At 48.2% G+C, this 25,282-nt stretch overlaps 1 long non-coding RNA gene across 1 annotated transcript in view; it reads left to right on the forward strand.

The window, feature by feature from the left end:
- Positions 1-25,282, forward strand: part of LOC143695009 (uncharacterized) — a 46,870-nt gene that overhangs the window by 5,036 nt on the left and 16,552 nt on the right. Inside the window, exon 2 of the long non-coding RNA XR_013183876.1 lies at positions 1,706-1,864. This is a non-coding gene — a long non-coding RNA (uncharacterized LOC143695009). The remainder of the gene's footprint in view (positions 1-1,705; positions 1,865-25,282) is intronic.

Below are 25,282 nucleotides of genomic sequence, written 5' to 3' on the forward strand. Positions count from 1 at the left end.
GCTGAGTGCAGGGCACTGCTGACACACAGTCCTGATTCCTGCCAGGCTGTGGGAGATGCTGAGTGCAGGGCACTGCTGACAGCAGGGTGGGTGCAGGGAAATTGCTTTGCCACGTCCTGGTGGGGCTGAGCCTGGCCTTCACCTCCTGGGTCTGCACAAAACTGCTGGCTCCACTGGGGAAGCAGGTGGGAATGAGGACTTGAGAACTAATCTCCTGTCTGTGCTTCTGCCTCTGTGACTAATTGCTCTGAAATTTGCACATGTAATAGCTTTCACTTTTCCTAATACCTCTTACTAGGTTAGCATTTTAAAAAGATGTATTTTCTTGTCATTAACAGCACTAGATGCAAATGGGGAAGCAGATAGATATACATTGCTTATTAATTAAAATAGGAGCACAGATTTTGGGCAGTGCAGTCAGGCTCCAAGGAGTACCTGATCCCCTGTCCAAGGCAGGTGATGCAGCAAGAAATGCACCCCCTGCACCACTCCTCCGTGGGGACTCACAAATTAGAAATTTCAAGGGCTGTTGAACACTGTGAATTTTCACTGGGGATCAGCACAAAGTTATTTGGCATGGGAGGTTCTGGAACTGTGATACATTGGGAAAGTTCATACTGTGCAATGGCCCTAAAACTCACCCATCCTCCTCTAGTATGCAGAGACCCAGTGCTCAGATGTGTTTAATATAAAGCAGGTAGGAGATGAGCTGACTGGAGCAGTTTTTCTGTCTCTTGTTGCCTGTACATTATTCATCTTAGGATCATCTCCTATGCTATTTATATTCAGCATAAATAATAATTAAACCAGGGGACAGAGGTGTGGTGTGAATGTGAAGAACAACTCCATGTCCCTGATGTTGCAAAGTTGGAAAGTTAGCCAGGGCTGGGGGAGGCCTTAGGAAAGGTGGTGTGTTGGAAATGCTTGCTTCCTACAGGAAAGCATTAACATGCAAGCACTACTCTTAAGTGGCCAGAATGTAGTGATTAAAGTGCTCTTGCTGTGTGATCTTGGGCCTCTTGCCCTTTCTGTTCCTTAATTAATTTCCTCTATCATTTATGTATTAATAAAAACAAATTACCTGCTTCACGGGAGGTGAGAGGGTTTATTCATTTATGTTAGCAAACAATGTTGAGATCCAAGGAAGGAAGGAAGGAAGAGGCTGCAGAAGTGAGAGTGCTGTATTTAGTGCATGAATGATATATGACAAGGTTTTATTCCTTGGCAGTCTGATAATTTGACATAGCAGTCAGTCTTTTTCCTTTCTACTGTTTAACTTTCTTTTTCTGACATTGTTCTATAAGGCATTACTTTTGCCTCTAGTGTGATATGTAAATGAGTAGATGTATGGACACTTTGATTTTGGGTTGATCACTACCTTTGTTTCAGCCTTCTTTCTTTCATGATCATTTATGGAGAAGGGCACTGCCCAGTGACTGTGGGATCATCTACCAGCAGGTCATGTATTTGCAAATAATGCTGGGATTAAAAATTGTTTCCATGTCCCACTTTCATGGAATAAACACAGATTTCTCTCCTGGAACAGTGCTCTGTTTTCTGCTATTACTAACAGGGTAGCAGCTCTGGGGGTTCTTCTGCATGGGACAGGGGTGCACAGACAGGACAGTTCCAGCTAGACATGGAGACCTGGTTCTTGTCTGCTGACACAAATCTCTACAACTCAGATTTTTCATTTCTTCCTTAGAAAATGAACTGGATCAAGCTCTTACAGTCTACATGCAACATAGCTCTGGCCAGATGCTGCCTGTGACAGTTTTGCTGCTGGAGTTGAGCAGAGGCTGATGCCTGCCCAGGACAGAGAGAGCTGTGCTATCAATGGGTGCTCCTGGCACCTTCACTCCTGGTGAGTAATGCAAACAAACACAACATTTCTTCCTCTCTGTGCAAACCAGTCTCAGGATGGAAGCAACATGAAAAGCCAGCATCTCTTCTCTTGTAATGTCTAATAGCAACATCTAATTCTGGATTTTCAAAGCTCTTGCCTTAAGGTGCTGCTGTGATATGGAGTGTGTTTGTGCCCAGGCAGTGCCGGGAGAGCAGCTCAGTGCAATTCTGTATGCAGAGAGCTCTGGGCTGGGCTCCCCTTGGAGTTCCTCAGCAGGCACTAAGGATGTGTCATCCTTTGAGTTATCTCTTACTTTTAACTCAGATTTCCTCCATGAAAGCTGTTTTGGTCTTGATTCCAAAACACTACACAGAATACTGCATTTCACAGCGTGCTGTGCCAGGGGAGCAGTAAGGAGATGAGAGCTGCCTTTGGGGCTGTGCCTGTCTTCACCCCTCACGTGTGTTGTGCCTTTTTCATCAGCAGTTTTCTTTGTGCCCCTCCTAAGTTTGCTCCTCCCAGGGATTTTAAGGAATGGCCACTGCCCTCTTGGACTGAGCTGTGTGGGAGAGGAAGCTCAAGTTGCTCTTGGGTGTTTGCAATTTGCCCCTTAAATCTCTCCTTGCAGGAAGCTGCTCACACCATCTCCAATCTTGCATTGACCTGAAGTGTCCTGTTGCCTCTCCCCTTCTGAATGTGCAGGCTTTCTGTTTCTTTTGTGCTTGTGACTGAGGTCCACCCTGGGGCTGAAACCTTTGTGGGGCAGGGAGAAATGGAACTCTCTGTTTTGCAGTGTGAGAGTGCTCCCAGCCCTCCCACCGCAGCCTCCCCTCATTTCTGGGGAAGATTTCCCAAAAATCGGGGTGGTCTCTCAGCCTCTGGCACTGAAACCCCCCTGGACAGTCTGGCTGAGGTGCAGCCCAGCTCCCCAAAGGCAGCAGGAGCCCTGCACTCCTCTGCCAGCTCTCAGGCCAGGACCCTGGGCAGCCTGGAGTGGCGGGCTCCTGTCACCCAGCCCTGCAGAGCTGAGTCCTGCTGGTGATGGGTGCAAAGACCTCAGGCTGCTGAGGCCACAGTGCTGCTCCAGAAATGCTGAGCTAATTGCAGGAAAGGTAAAGCTCCAGCACAGCAGTGACTGATTCAGCCTCAGGCCCTACAGCTCATGGAAACCAAAGACCAGGCCAGTGATTGCAGACCCTTAATCCAGCTGAAATACCATGATGCCTGACCTCATTAGAAAGAAGTCACAAAACACCCTGGATTGTTCCTTGCTGTGTCCAGTGGAACAGTGGGAGCTCAGCCAAGCAGCCAGGCATCCCTCCCTCTCCTGCAGAGTGCTGTGTGTTCCTCTCTGCCTGGGAAACACTGGGAGATCCAGACTGAGCTCCTATAAGCTCATGGGGAAGAGAATTTATAACTTCCTAATTAATATAAAGAAATAAAGTGATTACAGCCACAATGCTAAAGCTGATGCTGGGTGTGTAGGGTGAGGGAGAGTAAGGCAAACAAGAAAGTCACATACAGTGTCTTATCAGGGGCCAGGAGAATTTTTACAGGTTAGGGTTAGATTCTAATACAATAGGGAAGTTAATGCACTGCCAGTGCACAGTTGCAGCCTTCCAGCTCAGAGTCTGGGATAGCCCCTGGCACAAGTGTCCCTCCCCAGCACCCCTGGTGCACTTCAGAGCATGAGTTTGGGTTGCACATGGATGGGATGGACTTTGCAGGTGGCAATGCTGTGCCTTTGCTTTCAATGCCCTTCAGCTTCCCCAGCACAGACAAGTCCCTGCTGCTAACAGCAGACAGCTCCTACTCCAGCCTGTTTGGATGCTGAGGTCTCTTTGGATGCTGAAGTATTTGAAATTCATGTATGGGAAAGGGGGAGGAATACTGGCATTTCCATGCATGTAGCTTAGTTCTGTACAGTGGTTTTCTGCAACCCCTGCATCATGGATGAATATTCCTACAAGGCAGCTTGGTCTCTACAGAGGCTCCTCTGCAGGGAGCAGGGTGCTGAGCACCAGCATTGGGGCTTCTCTCTCTCAGCTCAGCACATGGAGGAGATCCTGGCAGTGCAGGGTAATCCTCCCTCTCCCAGCTGGGCTGCAGGCAGGGGATGGAGGCCTGGGGGTTTGGCTGCATTTGTGGGCTGAGGGTGACTGATGCTGCCCTGTCACTGACACGGCACCCGGCAGGGCCCTGGCGCAGCTCAGTGATTTGTCCTGGTCATTAGCACGGGGTGAGGCCATGGGCTCCTGCTGGGCTGTGGCACTGTGGGCTGCTGAGCCCTCTGGGGCACCCAGGCAGCAGCAGCAGCTCCCCTCTGCAGTGCCTCTGAGGGGCTGGGGAGGGTGGATGGCAGCACAGCATCCGCTGGAGAATGATTGATTTCCTTACTTGGGGCTCTGCTCAGCAAAGATTTGGATCTGTGGGGCTTGGGCTTAATGAGAGTTGGGGAGATGAGGCTATTACAGCAGCAGGGGAAGCCATCAGTGCTTCAGGCTTTGCACAGCATGGCACTGAGGCATTCATTTAACCTGCTCAATGGCAGGAGCCCTTTGTCCTGCCACAGCCAGAGTTTCAGGTGCTGCATGGAGAGAGCTCTGGGAAGTTCAGCTTTGGAGGCTCTGGTCTCAACCCAAGCCTTACAGCAGCACTGCTGGGCTGATACAGACTCTCCTTGCAGCAGTTTCTCAGTTGTGCTTCAACTTTTGCTTTGCTGCAGTGCACTGGAGGAGGAGAGTTGTGTCATGGGCTTTGTGGAGGAGGAGGACAATCCTGGGAGGAGGGTGGCCCTGTGTCACCAAAGCGGTACTGGGGACAGGCAAAGGTGATACAGAGACTCTATCATCAGAAGGCATGAAAAAACACTTTATTATTAGAAATCTACAGTTCTTATAGAAACAATGGTGGACCTAAGACCTGATTGGCCTTTAGGAATCTTCTCTCACACTGTTGGTGAACTATGAATAGCACACTCTGGAGAACCATATTTATAAACAACAGTTACAGGAAGAGAGATAATAATTGTTTGAATTCTTCTCCCTAAGTTTCCCACATCTTCTAAAATCCTGGGAGATCTATGCCTCTTTCTGTTCAGAGGATCTGTAATTACTACAGCCCTGGGGCCACCTTGCCAGCCATCCTAACCAACTTAGTAATTTGGGAGACCTGGTGAAATGCCTGCTAGCATGCCTCAACACTAGCTTGGACAGAGAGACCCAAGCTGAGTCACCCTGCAAACCTCTGGTGGGATTTGGCCCAAACTCCATGTCCAGGCTTTGCTGTGGACCCTCTGGATCCAGGGTTCTTGTCTGTCCTGGTCCAGTTTGGTAGGAATTGCCAGGCCTACTCAAGCCTGTGCCTCTTGGGCTCTGAGAGAGGGAGATGCCCTGCTGGGAGTTGTGGAAGGGCCCAGGCAAGCAGCCAGATGAAATCCCTGGGGAGCTGTCACTTCCTGGCAGCAGTGTTTGGCCTGGAGCATCAGCTTTGTCTCAAGCAAAAATCCTGTAAAGCACAGTCATAAAGCACAGAAATTGTTAGAAAATCTCCTGTTTAAAGCACTACCTAAGGAGAGCAGCTGCTCCCCCTTTCAGCTGACTTTCCTGCATGAAAGTTGGAGCCATGTCCCTCCTCCTCCAGGCAGTCTTTGCCTGGCAGCAGTGGCTTTGATGGGACTGCCTGGCTCTCCTGCATGTCTCTAGTCTGCCAGGACACCCTTTAGTTTAATTTCCTCCTCTGTGCCCATTTACCACCAAATTTTCTGAGACTGTTTCTTGGCTGCAGATGCCAATCTGAGTATTTACCTGGAAAACCAAACCAAAGCTCACCTCTATTAGGAGTAGCCAAGTTGTTAATACAGACAGATCAGGTGGGGATTGTATCACCTGAGGGCTCAGTAGGATGAAGAACTTTGCTGCTTAAGAGAGGGATGTAGAATTGTGAGGGTGAGCTGGAAGGCAGCTGGAGAAGAGACCTTCATCTGTAGGATGATCTATCCACCTGTGAGAGGTGTCTGCAGTCTGCCTAGTCTGCTAATATCCCACTCATTGGGTGGGTAGGAGAAGAGAAAAATGAGTGGGAATAAATCAGAAAAGCTGGAAATGTAGGGTGTTATCTGCAAAGTGCAGGTGGAAGAAATGTGTTCTCTCTTAAAGACTTCCCACAGATTTAATTCCCTTGTGTCTTTTCTTTTAATGTCACTGCTTAAAAATAGGACTGAAGAAGGAATATAACATTTTTGCTAGTGTTCAGCTGGCAGCTAGTTAGTGCTGGCTACTTATTGAATAGGCCAAATTGCTCAGATGAGACCTGCTTTATGGAGGTGCAAAATGGCTGCTGCTCTCAGGAAGCAGGAAAATTGGGAATCTTTTATCTATTTTACTTCTTAGGTGGCACAGTGACCTGCAATGCCTTAGCTTAGAGTAATGAGTCTCTTGTATCTGTGCTTACCCACCAGATAACAGCAGGTCAGCTGGGCTCCTGGTAGAGCTGGGGAGGCTTAAATAAGGACAAGCAATTCCTCTAATGATCTCTGCTGCCCTCCTGGGGGAGGCTCACCTGGGATAATGCCATCCCCTGCTGAGTGACCACTATCATCCTTTATTTCCAAATCTGCTTCTTGCACTTCTGTGGTTAAGAAAGATTTAAGACCATTAGCGGAAGGCAGTGTGCTGTCTGGGAGAGGTTTGGCCCTGTGATGTGCTTCCTTCTCCATGCTGGTTGGAGCTCTGTGCCCCTGAAATACCCAAACACAGGTTTAGAACCTCTGTGGGGAAGGACTCTGCATTTGGCAGCTGTTTGGTTTAGCTGCCTCCTGGAGCAGAGTCTGCCCATCACTGCTGAGGTGCTGGGCTGTGCTGGCTGGAGACTGGACATGCTGCTGCTTTTGCTGTGCATCTGATTTTAAGTTCAAAAGTTACTGGTTTGAGGGAGTGGTGTGACTGACTGGGTGGTTTTGTGATGGACAAAGGGAGCAGGAGAGCAGCTGGGGTCCAGCAGTGGATGTGCAGCAAGGTGAGCCTGGGCTCAGACTCACTGGCTGAGCTGAGGGAGTTAAAGGCAGGGAAAATGGTGACATGAGGGCAGGTAGAGAAAATGGGGACACTGTGTCTCTCAGGGGCTCCCACCCCTTCCTCCACCAGTGGGTGTATTGGGTAAAGTGGCTCACCCAATAAACTAAACTGAATGAAACTAAACTAACTTAACTAAACTGATTCTTCCAGCCTGGAACCTTCCTTGGTGTGATGAGGAGCCCTGGACTGAGCTGCTCCCCTGTGCAGGTGTGTTCTGTGCAGTGACTGACTGGAGCTTGGTGACCCAAGGAAAGAGATAACAGAGGAATAAATCCTCCATGGGTGAGCAGTGCTTCCCTGCAAGGACAGCCCCCTCCTGTCAAAACCTTTAGAGAATTGGTTTCATTTTAATTTAAAATGCACTTAAAACTCTCAGTTAGGCGGGATGGGAATTCCTCTTTTCAGCTCCCTTCAAACCAGCTCTTATATCCTTCTGCTTTCCCATAGCCAGCATGCCAGCACAGATATGCTGCAGAGCACAGATCCCAGTGGCTGTGGGAGAGGCAGACAGAGCTTGTCTACACAGCCCCTGCTGTCTGCAGTCTCCTCAGGCCAGTTCTGGGCCAGGCAGGCAGCTCTGTTCACTGGTAGCATCAGGGCATGCCTTTTCCTCCTGCAGGCCAGGCACTGGCACACCCCATTGGCACCAGCAGCTGCTGGCACTGCCAGTTCAGGGGTGCATAAAAAACATTTGTGGTGCCTCAAGAAAATATATCCCTCTTTCTGAAAACTATATGAGATGGAGCAGCACCTTCTGCTTATGCTGCCTCCTGCCAGGCTTTTTAGCATTATTTATCAGCTGGAGAAGAGCTCAGGAGCCAGCAGCACCTTCCCTTGGAGCCCTGTCCATGCTGTCCCTCCTCGTGGCACGCTGCCCACTTGCCGAGTGTGTTTGCTTTGCTGTTCAGCTGTTTTAAGGCCCTGTCACCAGCTAGGATTTGGAGAGATTAATAATGTGTCTTTTCTGTACAATGTCCTTGACAAGCCAGAAATTCACCCATTTGCTGTTCTGAGCAATTAAAATGATGACATGGACATCCACCCCCATGCAAGCAGTTGGCGAAAGCGCCCTGTGCTGGAGCTGCAGAGCTCGGTGAGTGAATCTGTGCAGCCTGGCACACAACAGCCCTGCTGACTTCCCCAGCCCTCACTGCTGTGTTACTCAAACACAAACATCTAAACCCAGCACTGGCACTGCCAAGGGCAGCTGCTGCTGGTGGGTAATAAACCAGCACATTGGGTTTGCTGCTCTCACTGGGAGCCTCGATGGGTGGCAGGGCTTCTTTATTGATTGCCCTTCAGACCAGGATGGGTTCACAGGGAGGAAAACCATTCTGAATGTGCTGTGAGTGCCCCTTTGCAGGATTGGTGAGCAGGAAATGATAATGTGTGTTTACAGGATGCACAGAAAAGCAAAAGCTGGTAAACTTGCTTGGGTTCCCCTTCCAAAGAAGAAATTCTGCTTCAGCAGAGATGGGGAAATACTTGCTCTAATAAATGTTCTTTTATTGCTGGGGTCTTGCAGCAGAAAAGAATCTATATTCTTACACAGAAGTTTTGGGAAAATTGGCAAGTATTTGAAAATATGAGGGGAAACAATAAACAAAAAAGGAAGATGGGGAGTTGGAGTTGGCAGAAGTGGAAACTGTTCCTGTTGGCTCCTTCTTCCCTCAGGGGTAGTTTGCAAAAGGCATCAAATGAATGCTCTGCTCTTACTTCCTGCATAACTGGGAAGTATTCACCAAGCCCAATGGCTGAAAGTGTCCAGCAGGGACACTTTCCCCTCTGTAGCAGCCACAGCACCATGAAGCATCCCCCTGAGCCACCTCTCACTGTGCCACACATTCCCATGCTCAGCAGCTGGTCTGGGTGGCGTGAGAGAGCAGAGCAGGTTCTGATCCCGTTTATCACTTTGTTGAGTGTTTGGAACTTCACTCCAAGGTTTTGTGTGGCTCTGGTGTACTTTTGAAATGCCTGGGAGAGTGGCTGAGACACTGATGCACAGATGTGCAATGAAAGTATAAAAGCTGTGTTGTCATTTTAGGAACGTGTGCTGTTCCCCTGGTTTGCCAAACTCCTACAATAATCCTAACACCTGCAGCCTTCCTGCAAAACAGCCCTGGATGCTTTTTTTCCTGCTTGCTCAGCTTGTTTCTGGCTGCCTGTCACCTGGGAGATGCCCTCCAGCACTGTGGTTATCATTCCTGGAGCAGCTCCTGGGAGCAGGGTGGGCAGCAGGGGGGAGCTGGGATTATTCCCTGCTTCCCTGGGGCATTCCATGATCCTGGATGAAGGACACAAGTGGCAGGCACAGCCAGGGATTAGCATGTAGAAATGCTGAATTTTAGGAAAGCCTAATTTCTTTGAGACCCAGCTCCTTGTAGAATTGTGAGTGAAATATTTGGAATGTTAAGGAAACAAGAAAGATGCTGGAATTTTGCAGTTTGTGGGGCTGGTGTTGGAAGGGCAATGAACTCATCTGCAAAGCCTGGTCTGTTTTATGTGATATCACCATCTGCTTGCTTCCCCTTTGTGTTTGTCCACCCAACACATTCAGTGAGAAATACAAGCAGCTTGGACAGGGGATGTTTTCCTTTGTGTTTGCAAAGCCTGGAGATCTTGGGCTTTGATACTAAAAGAGCCTGGGTGATCTGGTGGAGATAGAGCTGACCCTGAACTGAAAGGTTATCCCTGAGCTCCCTGAGCCAGACTCAGACCTCAGCAGCCTCAGCCCTTTGCCATGCTGGGACTTTTGAGACAGGGTTGAAATCTCCCAGCATTTTCCGGGAGATCTCTTGGCGCACCCACACGTGGGTGTCTCCTGGGCCATCCACCTGGAGGCAGCTGCCCCAAATCCACCCTGTGCTCTGAGATGTGCTTTCAGGATGTCTTGGCAGGCTTGAATACACAGGGCTGGGCTGTCTCCACAGGGCTGGAATGCTCTGGTGAGGACCTGACCACTTCAATGTGAGAGCCACCGGTTCAGCACTGCTTGAGGAACTGGCCTTGAGAGATCTGCACTCAGGCTTGGACCACCAACCACTTTTGCAAATGAGAGGGTTCTCTTTTTGTTATCCAATCCTTCTTTGGGCAACATGAGTGATTTCTTATGCACATAGAGGTTTGTGATGCAAGTCTGCATTATCCACCCTACTTTGTTACAAATGAATCATAAAATAATGTAACAAAGCACACAAAAGTAGAGAGGTATTTGCATTCGCTTGGCTTGATGTTTTCTTTCCTTTTTTCTTTCTTTCTTTTATTTTTTCAGTTTGGCAAGTACTCTAAGGTTTTTATCCAGCTTTGTTCCCTTCATGTTATCCCTTTAGTTTTACATGGATCACTCCAACATACAGAAGACCCATGTAAAACAAAGAGAAACAGACAACACTGAGGTGAAGACAGACCAGGTATATCAGGGTGTATTCTTCCAACCAATGTCTTTTGAACCCATGTGGGGGTCTTCTTGACAAAGAAGTTGAATTTCTATAGTTGTGGGTGATTTTTTCAGGGGTTTTCCCTGTGCAGAATGCTTTGTTTTGACTGAAGAATATTGCCATGCAGCATTTGGGCCACCAGCTATGGAAGGCCCTGGCTAGGGGGGCTCTCCTAGGGCACATCCAGAGCCTCTGATGCCTTCTGGTGGGCCCAAACTTATTTTTCTTAATGAGAAGCCTCTCAAGGGGCCACAGGAGAGGACTGTCTCACTTGGTGAAGAGAAGAGCAAATAAAAGCCACAAGAAAAAGGAATGGAGAATTGTTTTCAGGTCAAGTCTGCACTAGAAAAAACATTTGTGTTCCCTTGAAAATCAAAACCACACTCTGGCAGTAGAGAGCCTGCTTTGGTGAGGCTTTCTTTCTGGTTACCTCAGCAGAACAAATATACTCAGGGCATCTCTCACTCCATGCAGCAGGTAAGAAGGCAATGAAACCATTTGCAGGTGACTTTTGATGCCTTTTAGCAGCAGCCTGGCTGCCAGGAGCATCGCTGCTGCCCTGCTGGGAGCTGAAGTGCTGAGTGCCTGGGGCAGGCAGTGCTGGGCTGTGTCTGTGCTGTGTCTGTGCTGTGTCTATCTCTGGGCAGTGCAAAGGCTGCAATCATGTAGAAATTCAGTTTGGCAGGGGTGCTGAGGGCTCTCAGCTTGCTTGAGCCTTCAGGAGGTCTTAGTCCCAATCCTAAGCACTTGGAAAGCTCTGTGCTGGGGGCCAAGCTCACTGCCCTCAAAATGGGTGCCAAAGGCAGCATTGATTTCAGAGGATGAGTGTGGTTATGTTTGCTGCTGCCTTGGATGCACCTGGGATCCAGCCTTGGATCACCTGGAGATGAAGCCTGGCCCCAGCGTGTCCTGGGTGGCCGCTCTGCAGGCACAGCTTTAGTCTGGTGGAGCTGAACCTTGAGGGTCCAGCCCTCAGCAGGCAGGAACAGATGCAGTTGTTGGTGCTTGTGGAAGAGCTGGGCCATCAATTATGGATGGAGCACGTGTACTTGTGTTCCAGGGGACACAGAGCAGAAGGGCCTCTGCCTCTGTACAAGATGTCTACAGGCCCACAGTGAAACACAGCCACAGCTAAATGTTAATGCTCAGGATCCGATTTTTGGCTGTCTTCCTGCATTTCTGTATGCAGATGTGAGGGGGTTTTTTTTGTGTGTGTGTTTTTATTTATTTTTTTTTAATTAGAAAAGAATTCCTGAGGAACAAAGAGCCTGAGAGCTCTGAGTGTAAGATCTGAAAGCTCTCCTAATCAGAAAGGAGGGGGGAATCATTTAGAAGCCAGCCAAATAAAACTCAGGTGCCTATTACAAAGCAAACAACCTTCCAGTCACATTTGGAGTGGTCTCTTGCTTGCTGCAGAGAGAGCAGCATCTGTGTGAACCTTCCAGTACAGACATTGGAGAGTCACTTTTGTCCACATTGACCTAATGAGCAGGCCATTGGATTTGTTTTCATTATAATGGGACTTTGATTAGTCCTTCTCCGTGCATCATAGTGAAGTCATGAGACTTCTGGACAGCCTACAATGGTTCTTGGCTTCAATACTGTGATTATTGGATGGCTAATTGCACCCAAATACCACCCATTTAGAGTTGCTTAAAGGAAATTAAAGCCTGGGTAATCAGTGAAATAAGCCTTTTATGTACTCAGAGCAATGTAATGTTTGTTTTTTGTTATTACCTAACAAGAAATACACCAAAACACATGGAAAATATAAATTGTTTTATTGCCCAGGCAGTTGTTTGACAACTTTTGAAGCAGCACTGAGGTGACACAGATGAGCAGTGGCAGAGAGGAGGAGCACATTCACCAGGTGCCTGTGGCCACAGGAGAGGGAGGCAGGGACAAGCCCAGCTGCTGGAGAGGCTGCTGGAGCCCAGGCAGGCTGGGGGTGCCTGTGCTGCCCTGCAGAGCCCCAGCTCAGAGTGGGGCTCATTGGGGCATCTGGAGCTCAGCTGGGCTCACGTGTTGCGGTGTGATGTCGTGCTTTGCCTCAGTTTCTCCCTGAAGATTCCGTCCCCAGGTGTGGCAGCCACCTCTCCTTTCCCCTGCCCAGTGCTGTCTGTCAGTCCTGGCATTCCAGAAGGGATTGGGCAGATTCAAAGGATGCCCCCTATCCCTGGGGGGACATTGGGCCATCCAGGGGTCCTTTGTCCCTTTAGGCCTCCTCTCATGAACGTGCTTGGTGGGATCCCTACCCCTTCCCTGCCCCTCTCCCCAGGGTTAAAAGGAACAGCAACCACGGGGTTTGGGAGTTCTGTTGGAGCTGTTGCTGGATTCAGAGGCCTGTGGGCCAGGAATAAAGCTCTGGATCCAAACCCTCCATCAGAACTGACTCCTTTCCTTCACCATCACCTTAAACTTCTCCACCAAGGTAAACCTGAGCTCCTGCCAGCCTGGACTTGTCCCCAAGTGCCCAGCTGCAGCACCCAGCCAGCCAAAGGTGTCTCTGGGGTGAAAACACCACAGTGCCAATATCTGGTTCAGCAGCAAGGGCCAGACAAGCTCAGGCACGTCCCATCCGGCTATATTGGGAAATATTCCAATACTCCTGGGCCCTGGTGCATGCTGTGAGTGGATAGTCAGGGGGCCTTGGGATTTTTCAGCTGCTTTTGTGGAGATGGGAATCTGCCAGGCAGCCTCATTAATTGGGGATTTAGCAGAAAGTTACTTTTCCAGAGCTTGGTGTTGGTGGTTCTTTTGCCCCTCGTTTGGATGAGTCTGTGTGTGATGGATCTCTGAGGCAAAGGGGGATGTTGTGCCTATCCAGCCAGGTTTTAAGCCCCCCGTCTTTTTGTGTGTATGTGATTTGTGTTTGTGTCTGTATGTGATTTGCTCCTTTCTCTTTTGTTTGTTTGAGTTTTTAAATTATTTCACTTAGTATTATTTCACTTAGTAATTATTTCACTTACAGAATGGATGCATTTGTATAATTTTATAATCAGAAGTGTCTAATTACTAGAAAACCACATGAGAAAATTGGGCTTTTGTCCCAACATTCTTATGCTAATGTAGAAAAAAGAATCATAAACATCACTAACTCTAAAACACATTTAAATTGGGACCATTGAACTTCACCTCCTATTTGTGTCAAGGGCTCCAAAACATATCTTTTCTAAAATACAAGAAGTAACATAAAAGCCTAAGGCTTCTAAAAAGTCATCTCTGGAAAAATAATCTGGATTTCAGCTGGAGGTTGCTAGAGATGCAGTGAACCTTTTAGCAATGAGCTAAGCAACCCTGAAAATTAGGTTTATAGTACTTGTATCAACAGATTTGCTATAGAAGTTCAACTTCATTATCATGGCAACATTTTACAAATAAGTGGGGGAGCTGTTAGAGAGAGGCTGAGGTGGTGCAGTCCCACAGATGAGCTGGAAGTGGCTGGTGAGCTGTCATTGTACCCATTTCTGGATTAACCAAATCGCTGTCACATCCCCAGGGCAAAGAAAGGGTCTTTGGGAAGCAGTGAAAAGCAGGAAGCCTAATCTGTAGACCAATAAGGCAGGCAAAACCTCTTTCCTTGTTGGCCCAAATTCATCCCAGGCTTGCATAGGTAATGTTTGATTAGCCTAATGAAGTGGGGAAAGACAGAGCAAACCTATTCCTCTTTCTGATTGCATTTTGGCTGGGAAGAAGCGTGTGAAGAGGCAGCACTGAGCCCCAGGTTTCCAAGGGGCTGCTTGGGTGACTCTTGCTCAGGGATGGAACTCAAGAGCTGTTATTGATGTGAAATGAGCCACACACCTGTCCAGGGGAGCTGCTGCCTGGGCCCATGCTAGAAAGCAATGCAAGCTGGTGAGCAGGCAGGATGGGGAACCCAGCCCAGCACGGCAGCTGTGGTTTGGGCAGCTCCCAGCCCCCAGGGGGATGGCAGAGGGGACACAGAGGGGCCACGGTCACCCCACCCGTGAGCAGATGTTCTGCTGCTGCCCTGCTCCTTTAGAGCAGCAAAGGGCACAGCCTGGCACTGCAGGGCTCTGGGGACACATGGTGACATTCAGGAGCCACCAAGAGCCTGCATTAACAATTTCTCCTGCAAGATCCCCCCTTGCCTCTCCAGTCTTCAAAACCCAGGTGGTTCTGAGCTGGGTTTGTCTGTCATGGCCACTGCGTTTTCCTGCCTCTCACTTGGCCTCTGCCAGAGGAGAAGGGAAGTCCTGGCACAGGCAGCTGTGCTGTGCTGGGGAGCAGGGACAGGGGAGCCTGGCTGTGCTCAGAGTCTGCTCACACAGGAGTTCACCAGCTCTCAGTGAGTGTAATTGCAGAGACAAAGCAGGAGCAGCCTGAAAATCACAGGGATGGCAGAACATCCTGCCGAGGAGAAAAGGCCTTTCCGAGGTCCTGCTCCAGTGTCTGTGTGTGCTGTGTGATGTGTGAGCACTCAGCCACTCTGCTGCCAGGTAGAAATGAGAAATTTCAAGGGCTATTGAGCACTCTGTGAATTTTCACAGTAGCTCAGCGCAAAGTTATTTAGCACAGGTGTTTTGGTAATTGTGATGCATTGGGAAAATTCACGGTGCTCAATGGCCCTCAAACTTCCACCTGCTTGGTGTGGTGGTTAAGTATTAGTGCAGTGGATTACAGGATAAAATATGCAGGAGATACTTGCTGGCTGCAGGAGTTTTTTTAGTACTGGTTGGACTTGTCCTACAGTGGGTTTGTTTATCTGATGTGTACTAGAGGACAGAAAGTTGGCTTCAGAAGTTGAATGTTTTACACCTGATGGATCTACATCTCCTCATAGCCCAGGTGAGAGCTCTGGGGAGAGGAAATTGGTCTCTGGACCTCATCCCTAACTGTGCTGAGCAGCACCTCTGGAGATCCATTTTGGGGCTGCAAACACACAACCATGAGGCCTGGGAAGGGCAGAGGGAAGGAGAGGGGCCTCTGCCCACACTTTTCTAAATGTGTGCAACTCTACAGGGGCTGCAAGTGCTTGTTGTCATCTTATTGCAAGGGTTCCATGTTGTTGTCTCCTTATCACAACAGTTTCATAACTTCCTGGTGTTTCTTGTGGGCAGCTCCTCTGAGCACTGACTCTCCAGGGGCTGCCTTTCAGCCCCAGTGCCCTGGGCAGCTGGAACACTGTGCTGGGGGCAGCCCAGTGGCTGTGCAGGCTCACTCCAGGTGCTGTAAAAGCCACCAGAGGAGCTGCTCAGTTCTGCTGCTGCTGGAATCCTATTTGGGCCTGTGTGTTGCATAGCAACCCTAAATTATTAGAAGAACCCTCAAAAGGCTATTAATGCTACTTATGCATAAATACACTCTGTCTTGCTCGTTTATGAATTGTTTTTATGCTGTTTCTCAGCCAAGTGAAGGCTTTCATCTTCCTGAACAGTGAAACTCAATCTGTTTCCAGAAGGCTCCTGGCTCCTGCTCAGTGGCACAGCAGCTGTACCTGGTCTTTCCCAGGGCAAATTCTCTGGGTTTCATTATAAGCAGGACTTTCACTTGTTGCTTATTCCTCACTGCTGACCAGCCTTAGCTCCCACTTGTGAAATGGATTTCCTGGCAAGCATCAGCAGAGGTTGTGTTTCAGGTGTGGGAGTTTCCTGTGTGAATCCTCACTCCCAGATAGAAAGCACTTGCAGCTTGTCTGTCTTCAGTTCTTCCAGGAAAAATCATCCCTGAAAGCAAGAGATGTATTTTGCCTTTTTCTCCTACACTTTGAAAACTGTCAGTACTAATTTAATTAGTTGATGCATAATCACAGGTTGTAATTTCCAAGTCTAATGTATTATAATATTGTTTGTACTGATTTGATGATGAAAGGCCTTGTCAGAGACTTTGTTTCTTTTCAAAAAGAAAAGGTATTTATAAACCTTAAAAAAAACTCCCAAAACAAAGACTTTGTTGTTATGCAAATGAGACATACCAGATTTATTTTACCTGAACAGGTATTTGCTCTGCAGCATGACCCTGTTTTGCACAGGGTGTTTCCCAGGGCTGCTCCCCATGCACGGCTCCAGCTGAGGGTCCCCAGAGTGCTCAGTGCAGGCACAGGGGGACTGTGGGACACAGCACCAGTGGGTCAGGGTGTAAATCAGTGTGTCCAGGGGCAAAAGGCCCAGTTTGGAGGCTGAGGGAGCTCTGTGATGATGCAGGAAGTGCTGGTGGCTGTGACCCTGCCTGGCAGAGAGGGGCTGTCCTGCCTGAGCTGATGAGTCCTCTCCAGCTGCCCCTCTCAGGACCACAGAGCCACCAGCAGCATTTTACCAGAGTCCACCTTATTTCTCCAATCTCCTAGCAAGGAACATCTCCACTTTGCATCAAGGTTGGACTGAAGATCCAGCCAGGTGGAATGGGAGTAAGCAGCACAGAACAGGAGGCGCCTCTGCTCTGAGCAGGGTACTGTGCAAACCCTTCTGTTTTGGGGGGATCTGCTTCATTTTGCATATGGTGTCCCCCAAGAGATGTCCATGGCTGCAGGCTGTGTGTCTGTTCCCTGAAAAAGCAATATATTTCTCCACCTTCCTGCTGGAGTCTTCACTGTCAGTTTTCTGCCACCGGGTGAATGACCGTGTGTGTCTGTCACCAATTGCACAGTCTGTTATTTAAATTACAAAGCTCATTCTTTGCATCAGCTTATGCACAGCAAGTTAGCAATCTATGCATAAAGTCCCAGCAGGCAATGATTGTCTCCTAAGGAAGGCAGAAGGAAAGGCAGCCCACTGGATTGACAGAAATATCACTGAATTCAGATTTGCTTCTGGAACAATTTGGTTTTCTTTCGAAGAAAGTTGGCATTAACACGGTTGTGACTGAGCATAGGTGAGCACAGTGTTGAAAATTAGGCTGCCAACACAATTACAATGTGGTGTAAAAAACCCCCAGTGTTATCAGCTTGTTTATGACCTCAGTAAAAAACAAACTCCAGACCTGAAAAATTATGCTAATTCTGCTTTGATTTACAGCAATGATAACCAGCAGTGTGCTGCCAGAGCTGCCTGATGTGTGTGCCCAAGGAACCTGCATGGATCTCAGGGGCTTTCTGCAATGTTTTTCCTTAATGGTTCATTAAGATTTGGGTTCTGGTTCTCATAACTCCCACTCTGGGTATCTCCTCCACCCATGGGTGGTGTGAGCTCACTGACTCATCATTACTAGCAGGGTGAATGGGGGTGTGACCCAGGTAAACTGCCAAAAAATTGTTATTTTCTTTAATTGCAAGCCATAGCAGGGCAGTTCTCTCCTTAGCTTGGGCAGTGGCCAGGCAGGAAGGCAGAGGAGACTGTTGTAGCCCATTTCTCCTCTGTGGTGTGGTTTCTGTAGGACACTGCCAGCAGACACGTTTAAACCGTGCTGGCCTTTCCCCAAATCCTTGAGCTGCTCTCAGACCAGTCCCCTGCCCCACCAACCTGCCTGGGAGTGTGGTGGAGTCACCAAGAGCCCCTCCACTCCCCCAGAGGGGCTGAACCTCCTGGATCTTGGAGCTTTCTGTGGATAAAAAGGCTCTTTTCCCAGCCATCCCTATTTACACTTTCAATTGTTAGACAGGAGTTACAATTCAAAACTGACTGAGCCCTCCCAGACCTTTTCTAGGTGTCCTCCCCAGAGAGTTCTGAGGTGTGGTGGGTTAAGCTGTCAGGGACTGAGGTGTGTGAGCATCTCTGTCTGTACACAATGGGCAGGGAGGTGCCCTGGAGGCCCAGGGAGGGCAGCCCAGGGCTCTGGGCTGGGGTTCAGTGGGTCAGTCACCCAGCAGTGTCACCTCCTCCCAGCAAGCCTCCCCTGCATTCTTCCCTTGTGCTGAATTTGCAGTGCTGCCCTAACCACAGCTCATGGACACTTCCCTCTCTGGGGTTCAGCTGTGTTTGCTCTTGCTCAAATAAACCAGAGGAGGCAGCTCCTGCCCTGGAGATCCTCCTGTCCCCTGGCCAGGCTGGTGCAGTGGAACCCACTCACCCCCTCCACACCCTGGGCAGTTCTGAGCACGTGGACAAGACCCCCATAATGTGTTGTGAGTAATTTCAACCCCTGGATCCCTGGTAATGCTCTGTCTCCTTGCAGCAAAACGATTTGGGAAAGGCTGCCCTTCACTCTCAGGTTTCAAATGACCTTTTTTCCCCCCTCTGACAGAGGGATAAAATAACAGAAATTAGTGTGATAACTTTTGTTGTTTGGGGGTTTATGATGCAATATCCATTGGCTGGGGTGACATTTCCCCTTGCTGGGTGGAGCCCCTGTGTGCTTTGCCAAGCAGTCTCTGAGCCATGGCCTTACAATGGCACATCTTCATCTAACAAGTTTAAGCACAAACAGTTATTATTTCTAAAGGAATACATGCTATTAAGTGCTATTAAACTTCTGTAGATATTATTATAACATTGGATGAAAAGCACTGGAAAAGGCTGAACTCTCACCTGCAAAGAGGCACATAATGCAAATCAAGAGAGCTGCATTTCTTCACCGCTTTATTGGCTGACAAACATGCAGCCTGTAGGAGTCCTTCAGGATGCCCCCCCTTCACAACTCTATTTATTTCCACACACAACTAAAGGAACAGTTTTTTCCCTCAAGGTAATTGCATAACTTCCTTCTGTTTCACACTAAAAAGCACCATGCACATCAGTGGACTGCAGAGCATGTTTAGATATCTCTTACCCTTCGCTAATGATGTTCAGTAGATCAATCAGGGGGAGAGTAATTTATTTTTTTTTCTTCCTTGTAGAGGATCTTGATCTTTCTCTGAGGGGAATGACCTTGACTTGATAATGCAGCTAAACTGGGAAAGCTGTTCTGCTATTCAAACTGAATTTAGACTAGCTAAATAAGCAGCAGGCAAAAGAACAAATCTTTTCCCCTAAATAAATGTAAGATATTAAGACCTGGCTTTGCAATGATTACAGTCTAATACACAGCTTGCTGAGAGGAGGTATTTTGCCCGTGTCTCTAACCCTGAATTTTCTATTCATCTCTGTGGAAATGCTTCCTTTTTACTGTACATTTTGTGCATACAAAGAACAATTTAAAACTTACATGGTATGGTCAATCAGAGATACCTAACTGGCTCTTTGGAATACATGAATTGTGCTTTTTTTTTTTTTTTTGTTAATACAAACACAAAACAAGTCAGTGGCACCACATTAATCATTCAAGCCGATTGGAAAGTCTCCAAGCACCAGCTGAGTTAAAAAAAAACTCCAACAACTTAACAAAAACCCCACACACTTTGATAAGAGCCAACTGGGAATGAGATTCTTTTTTTACTCTAAGTTTCATAAAGAACAACAACAAAAAAAACCAGTTCGAAGAATTGGCAAGCAAACAAATTGAACTATCATGGCCGGTTGTAAGGGCCATGCTTTGGCTCTGGAGAAACAATTCATAAATATTCATTAGCCTGGGGAAACATGAAAAACAGGATTAGACTTGTTCGTGGGAGTTCATCTTTAGGGTCAATGCTGGGGTGAAAGAGCCAAGACAGGCAAATTGCAGTTTTATAACGCATTTCCCGGGACAGACAAGATCTGCAGTCTTCTCTCTTAAAAACAAAAGGAAAAAACAACCTCAAAAGACAGCAAAAAAGCCTTTTCACTTGCTCACACAGCAGAGATGCTGTCTCAGCTCAGGCACACCCGGTGTGCTCCCCAGGTGCCATGGGACAGCTGGCTCTGTGTCCCCAGGGCCTGTCCCCACAGGCCATGGCACTGCTGCCCTGCTGTGTTTGACAGGACAGGAATGGTGGATTTGTCTTTACAAACAAGCTGTGGGTCTGCTGGCAGATAAAACTAGCACTGGGAACTAAAGGAAACAATGGGAAGGATTCCACTGATTGATGAATGGAAGAAGATATTTGCTTTTACAAATAAACTTTAGGCTTGCTGAGAAATGAAATTAGACATTGAAAGATGAAAGAAACAATGGGGAAGAAAAACCCTAAATTCCGTAAGAATTAAAAATTCAAAGGGAGGGTTATACATGAGAGGGAAATCTTTGGTATCAGGCATATTGGGAAGTCTGTACCTCTCAGGTACCTCAGAAATGGGGAAAGAGAGAAGGGAAATGCGGCCGGGAAATTGGGATAAAAAGGGAGGCTGCATCCTCCAAAAATTTGAGAGATCCCAGGGAAATGCCCCATGGTCTCTCCCTTTATTGGAATAAAGTAAAAGGACTTCTCTGTCTCCTTTTTGGACATAAACCTCTGGTGTTTGTGGACTAATTTTCCTAACAGACACTTGTGAGGTTCCCTTATCCCATATTCATTGCTGGCACGGCGGATGCTCCCAGGGCTCAGTGCCTGTGCTGTGCTGGAGCTCTGTACAGAAACTGAGGTTTCACTGAAGGAAAAGGCCCCATGGTTCTGGAGCTGGCAGGGTCACTCCTGGAGTCACACACAGTCAGTGCACAGCACAGAGCTGAGGAGCCCAAAGGCAGAGAGGATGGGAAGAGCCCACAGTGCTTCCAGGAGCCACCCCCAGCCTGCTGGGAACAGAAAGCTGTGACCTCTGGCAGGATGGCCAGGAGCAGGAAGATGCCCATATGCCACCTGTCCCTGCCAGAGGCTGAGAGCAGGAGCAGAGAGTCAGGGAAATGCAGCCAGGTCCAGATGACAGCCCTGTACTGCAGGACTTGGAGCCTCTGCCTGCCTCTGCTTCCAGGGAAAGGCTGTTCTTCTGTTTGCTCCTGCAAGCCTTGCTTTGGAAGGTGACATTGGTACTGCCTGTTGCCAAATGTGTGTGTAACTCCTTAGCAAGTGCTCTCCAGTGCCAGGATGGATGGCTGTGTGCTGCCACGAGACACACACTGGCATTAGAGGCACCTCTATGGAATCTGAGTGAGCCCTTGTGCTCATAGGACAAGGAAAATACAGCGTGACTAGAAACAATGAAAAATCAGCCCCTCCACTTTTCCCTCCATTGCAGCATGCCAAGTTAATTGTGTTTTAGTGCCTCTAAATTGGGATTTTAGTGACTTTATCCTTTATCTGTTCAGGACAGATATACCGTTTGTGATTTCTACACTTAGAATCTTAAATCCTGCAATCCTATCAGGTCTGTGTGTCAAGGTTTTGGTAGCAGTGGGGCTACAAGGGTGGCTTCTGTGAGAAGCTTCCAGAAGCTTCCCCAGTGTCTGATAGAGCCACGGCAGAGCTGCCACTGGCCAAGGCTGAGCCCATCAGGGGTGCTGGAGGCTGGCAGTGCCTCTGGGATAACAAGTTTAATAAGGGCAGAGAAAACCAAACCCCTGCACGATTGCAGCTGCAGTGAGGGGGGAGCATCTGAGAGAGGAACAGCTCTGCAGAGAGCAGGGTCAGGCCAGGAGGTGCTCCAGGCACCAGAGCAGAGCTTCCCAAGCTCCAGATATCCAGCCTAACACCCACCCAGCACAACATGAGGAAATTTCATCTTGTTGCTTTTTATTTGGGAGAAGCAATGAACCTCTACCTGGTTATAACCTCCTTTCAGAGAGGGATAAAATCTCCCCTGAGCCTCCTCTTCTTCAGGCTAAAACCCCCCAGTTCCCTCAGCTGCTCCTCATCAGATTTGTGCTCCAGACCCTTATATTGCATAGGAATACGATCCTTAAACCCTGGTAGCTGGGACAAGGTGTTGGAGCCTCTCTGCCATTGGACAGGTGGCTGGAATTGCAAAACACCTCACAAAGTGGGGGTGAGGAGGTACAGCCTAAGAGTCTTGCCAGAAATTGCACCAGTTGTGTTGACAAATAGGTCAAGGATGAAGCTGAATTTAGGAAAACAGTAGCTATTAATATTTTCTGCTTTGCTATAAGTAAAAAAAAGGTGGAAGCAAATTGGTTAGTCTGCAGGATCCAGCTGTTAAATAGCAGCTTTCCCAGTTCCAGTGGGAAATGCTTTGCCTTGAGGTACTTGGGATACTGTAATATTGCCTTGCATTTTTGTTTTATATCTGCAGAGTCATTTCCTCCATCTTTGCAGTTACTTCTGTCATCTCTTGTTCCTTTTAATATTCCACAGTAACTCTCAGCAGAAGCACCAGAGGGTGAGGGGAAATTGGGCTTTCTCCACCAGAGCCTCTTTGTGCAGGGTTTTCTGTTTGCTGATTACTATCTTGAACAAGCAGAATCCTGACAAATGAAGGGAGGGGGGAAGAGGCTGCTCCCGTTGAGCTTTTGTACCTTTTCCAGGTTGTTTTCCTCTGCTTGCTGGGTTACAGAGATACAATCACAAAGCTTTAATACTCTTGCTTTGGGGTGAGGGATTTCTAACTCTGCTAGGTGGATTTCACTGAGCTTGATGGTGTGGGCAGGCAGAGCTGCAGGACAGGCTGAGCAGGGCTGCAGCTCTTCCCCAGGTGATTAGAGCTGATCACCTGCTGGGTGAGGATAATGCTGCAAGCAGGGACCAGTGCAATGCCAAACAACCCATGCACTGTTATTAGAGAGGATTTAAACAGCTGCTCTGCAGTGGGTCATCCTGAGTCTGGTTTATCCCAGTCCAGGTGTCTCACAGGAGTTTGGGTACAAGAGTTGTGGGAACAGCACCCTGACTCAGCCTGATGGGAGTTGCTGGTTTTGAAGGGCACACAGCTGCTGTTTTCCCTTCATGCATGGTCAGGCATTCCCAGTTATGAACAGGGAGTCTGAGCCTCATCCTTCCCTGCTCTGTGCTTGCTTTAGTCTCTTGCTGTTTTCTTTTTCTTGCCCTGCATTGATACTTCCTTCACACTTCTGCTGGTCTTCCATCACCAGCAGCCAGGGCATTGCAACTGTCTATATTTTAACTTAAAGTGAGTGGCATCTTTTCTCCTGGCAACAAGCTGCTTTGCTTTCTTTGCCTCTCCTTCAATAAAAAGTGACAAGTGCTCCTTCACAGAGCAGTGCAATCAAAGGAGCTGCTCACAGGGAGCTGTCAGGAAGTTGTGCACTCTCTGCAAACTGTTTCACTGTGGGACCGCTTAAATAGAGTTCACATCCTTCCCATCTCTCTCCCTCTTGTGACAGTGCCTTGCACCCTTTCTGATGATATCACAGCTTATCTCATCGTGGCTTATCTGAATAATCAGCGCTGGGTTTTTGAAACCACCTCAGAGGGATTTTTGTGGCTCTGCAAGGCTCCACAATGTGGTGGATGCACTGAGAGCTGCACAGAGGGCTCTGCTCCCTATTCTGACACCAGCAGGCTGCTAATTGCTGGGTCAATGTACAAGGACGATTCAGGATGCACTGATGTGCATCTTCAGCAGTGGTTCAGGCAATCACAGCCACTCTTTGGATGGAGGGTCTCATCTTGCTGAGTGCCAGCTCTGCCTAGCAGCAAGGGAGCCTCTCAGCAATGCTGCAAATCAATAATGTCTCTAGTTCTCCTCCAAATTCCCTGGGAATTTACCTTTCCCATCCTCATCTCCAGCAGTGTTCCTCAGCCCTGGTGGGCATCTCTTACCCACTGTCTCAGTGCCAAGCTCTTGCCAGTATGTGGTGGAGGCACCTGGGTTGAAAATGCTGCTGTTCCTGGCCACAAGCTGCTGAGGATCTGTGTCACCCAGGGCAGCCCCACTCCCAAAGGCAGAGTTTGCCAGGCTCCTTTTGGGCTGCAGTGGCAGCCCTGGCAGTGTGGCAGAGGATTCAGCAGAGACCATGGGTGGTGGATATGGCTGTGCCCCTTTGCTCACCACAGTGGACAAGGGCAGGGCACAGGTGGGGCATAAGCTTGACATTAAATGAATGAATAAATCCACTCTGGCTAAGGCTGCCTTTGTTACCTGGCCTAGCAATCAGGAAGGGGAAGGACTGCCAGAACTATGTGTGCTGGCACAAACCAGTTCCTGGTGTGGAGATGTTGGCAGGAGAGTTTGGCACTATTGCTGACAGAACAATGCAGGGATGGAGAGTTCAGAGATGGCTTTTTGACTCATTCTTAGATCTGAGTCCAGCTAATTCCCACTAAATTTAATTTTAATTTGTTTGGACCAAGTGCATTTTAAGATGAGATTAGAGTTCAAGCTAGTCACAAAGTCTCCCACCTTTATGTGAGCAGCCATTTCATTTTGGTCTGTGTTCCTAGAGATGACCCAATAGGTGCACTGGAATCCAGCATTTCTAGGAAGGCATTGCTCTCAATCTTTCTTTGTTTTGTCTTGTTTTCTAATTTGTATCTACAGTATTGACACAGTTTAATTCCAGCTGGCAACTGAGAACCCACAATCACTGGTTCACTCCCTGCCCTCCCAAGTGCAATGGGGAGGAGACCTGGAAAAAAGGTGAAATAAGGACAGTTTAATAATGTAAAGAACTTTAATAGCAATATTAGCAACAATAGTAACAACAACATGATGATGTTGTTGTTGTTATTGTTATGAAAAGAAAATAGTGGAATAAAAACCAGGATGATTTTATTCCAAGTGATTCAAAGGACAATCTCTCACCACCCACAGATGGATGCTCAGCCTGACCCCAGGCATCACCAGTGGCTCCCCCAGGTAATGCCCTGAGCATGTGGAACATCCCCTTGGCCAGGTCAGGACAGTCCCAGCCAGGCCCCTCCCAGCTCCTCATGCCCCTGCTCAGTGCCAGGGCACGGGACTGGAAATTCCCTGACTCAGAGTCAGCCCTGCCTGGCCACAGTTCAGCATTGGGGTGTTCTTGGTGTTATTCTCCTCCAAAATCCAAACACAGCCCTGCACCAGCTACTGAGAAGATAATTGACTCTATACCAGCTGAAACCAGGACAAGTATGTTTCAGTGAGTTATTACCTTCATTGTTAGGTTATTTTTTTTATGCTGCTAATTTAAATGAATATTGCTTTATCGAGCATAGATGTACATTGGTATGAGCAGTAGGAAGCTCAGAAAACTCCTTTGCAAGGATTCTCCTTCTGCTGCTGTGCTAATGAAACTGAAACACTCTTCCTTGCAGTGGTCTGTGCAAGATAGCTGGACTTTTT

The sequence above is a fragment of the Agelaius phoeniceus genome, chromosome 11 (assembly GCF_051311805.1).
Source record: "Agelaius phoeniceus isolate bAgePho1 chromosome 11, bAgePho1.hap1, whole genome shotgun sequence".
Lineage (NCBI taxonomy): Eukaryota > Metazoa > Chordata > Aves > Passeriformes > Icteridae > Agelaius > Agelaius phoeniceus.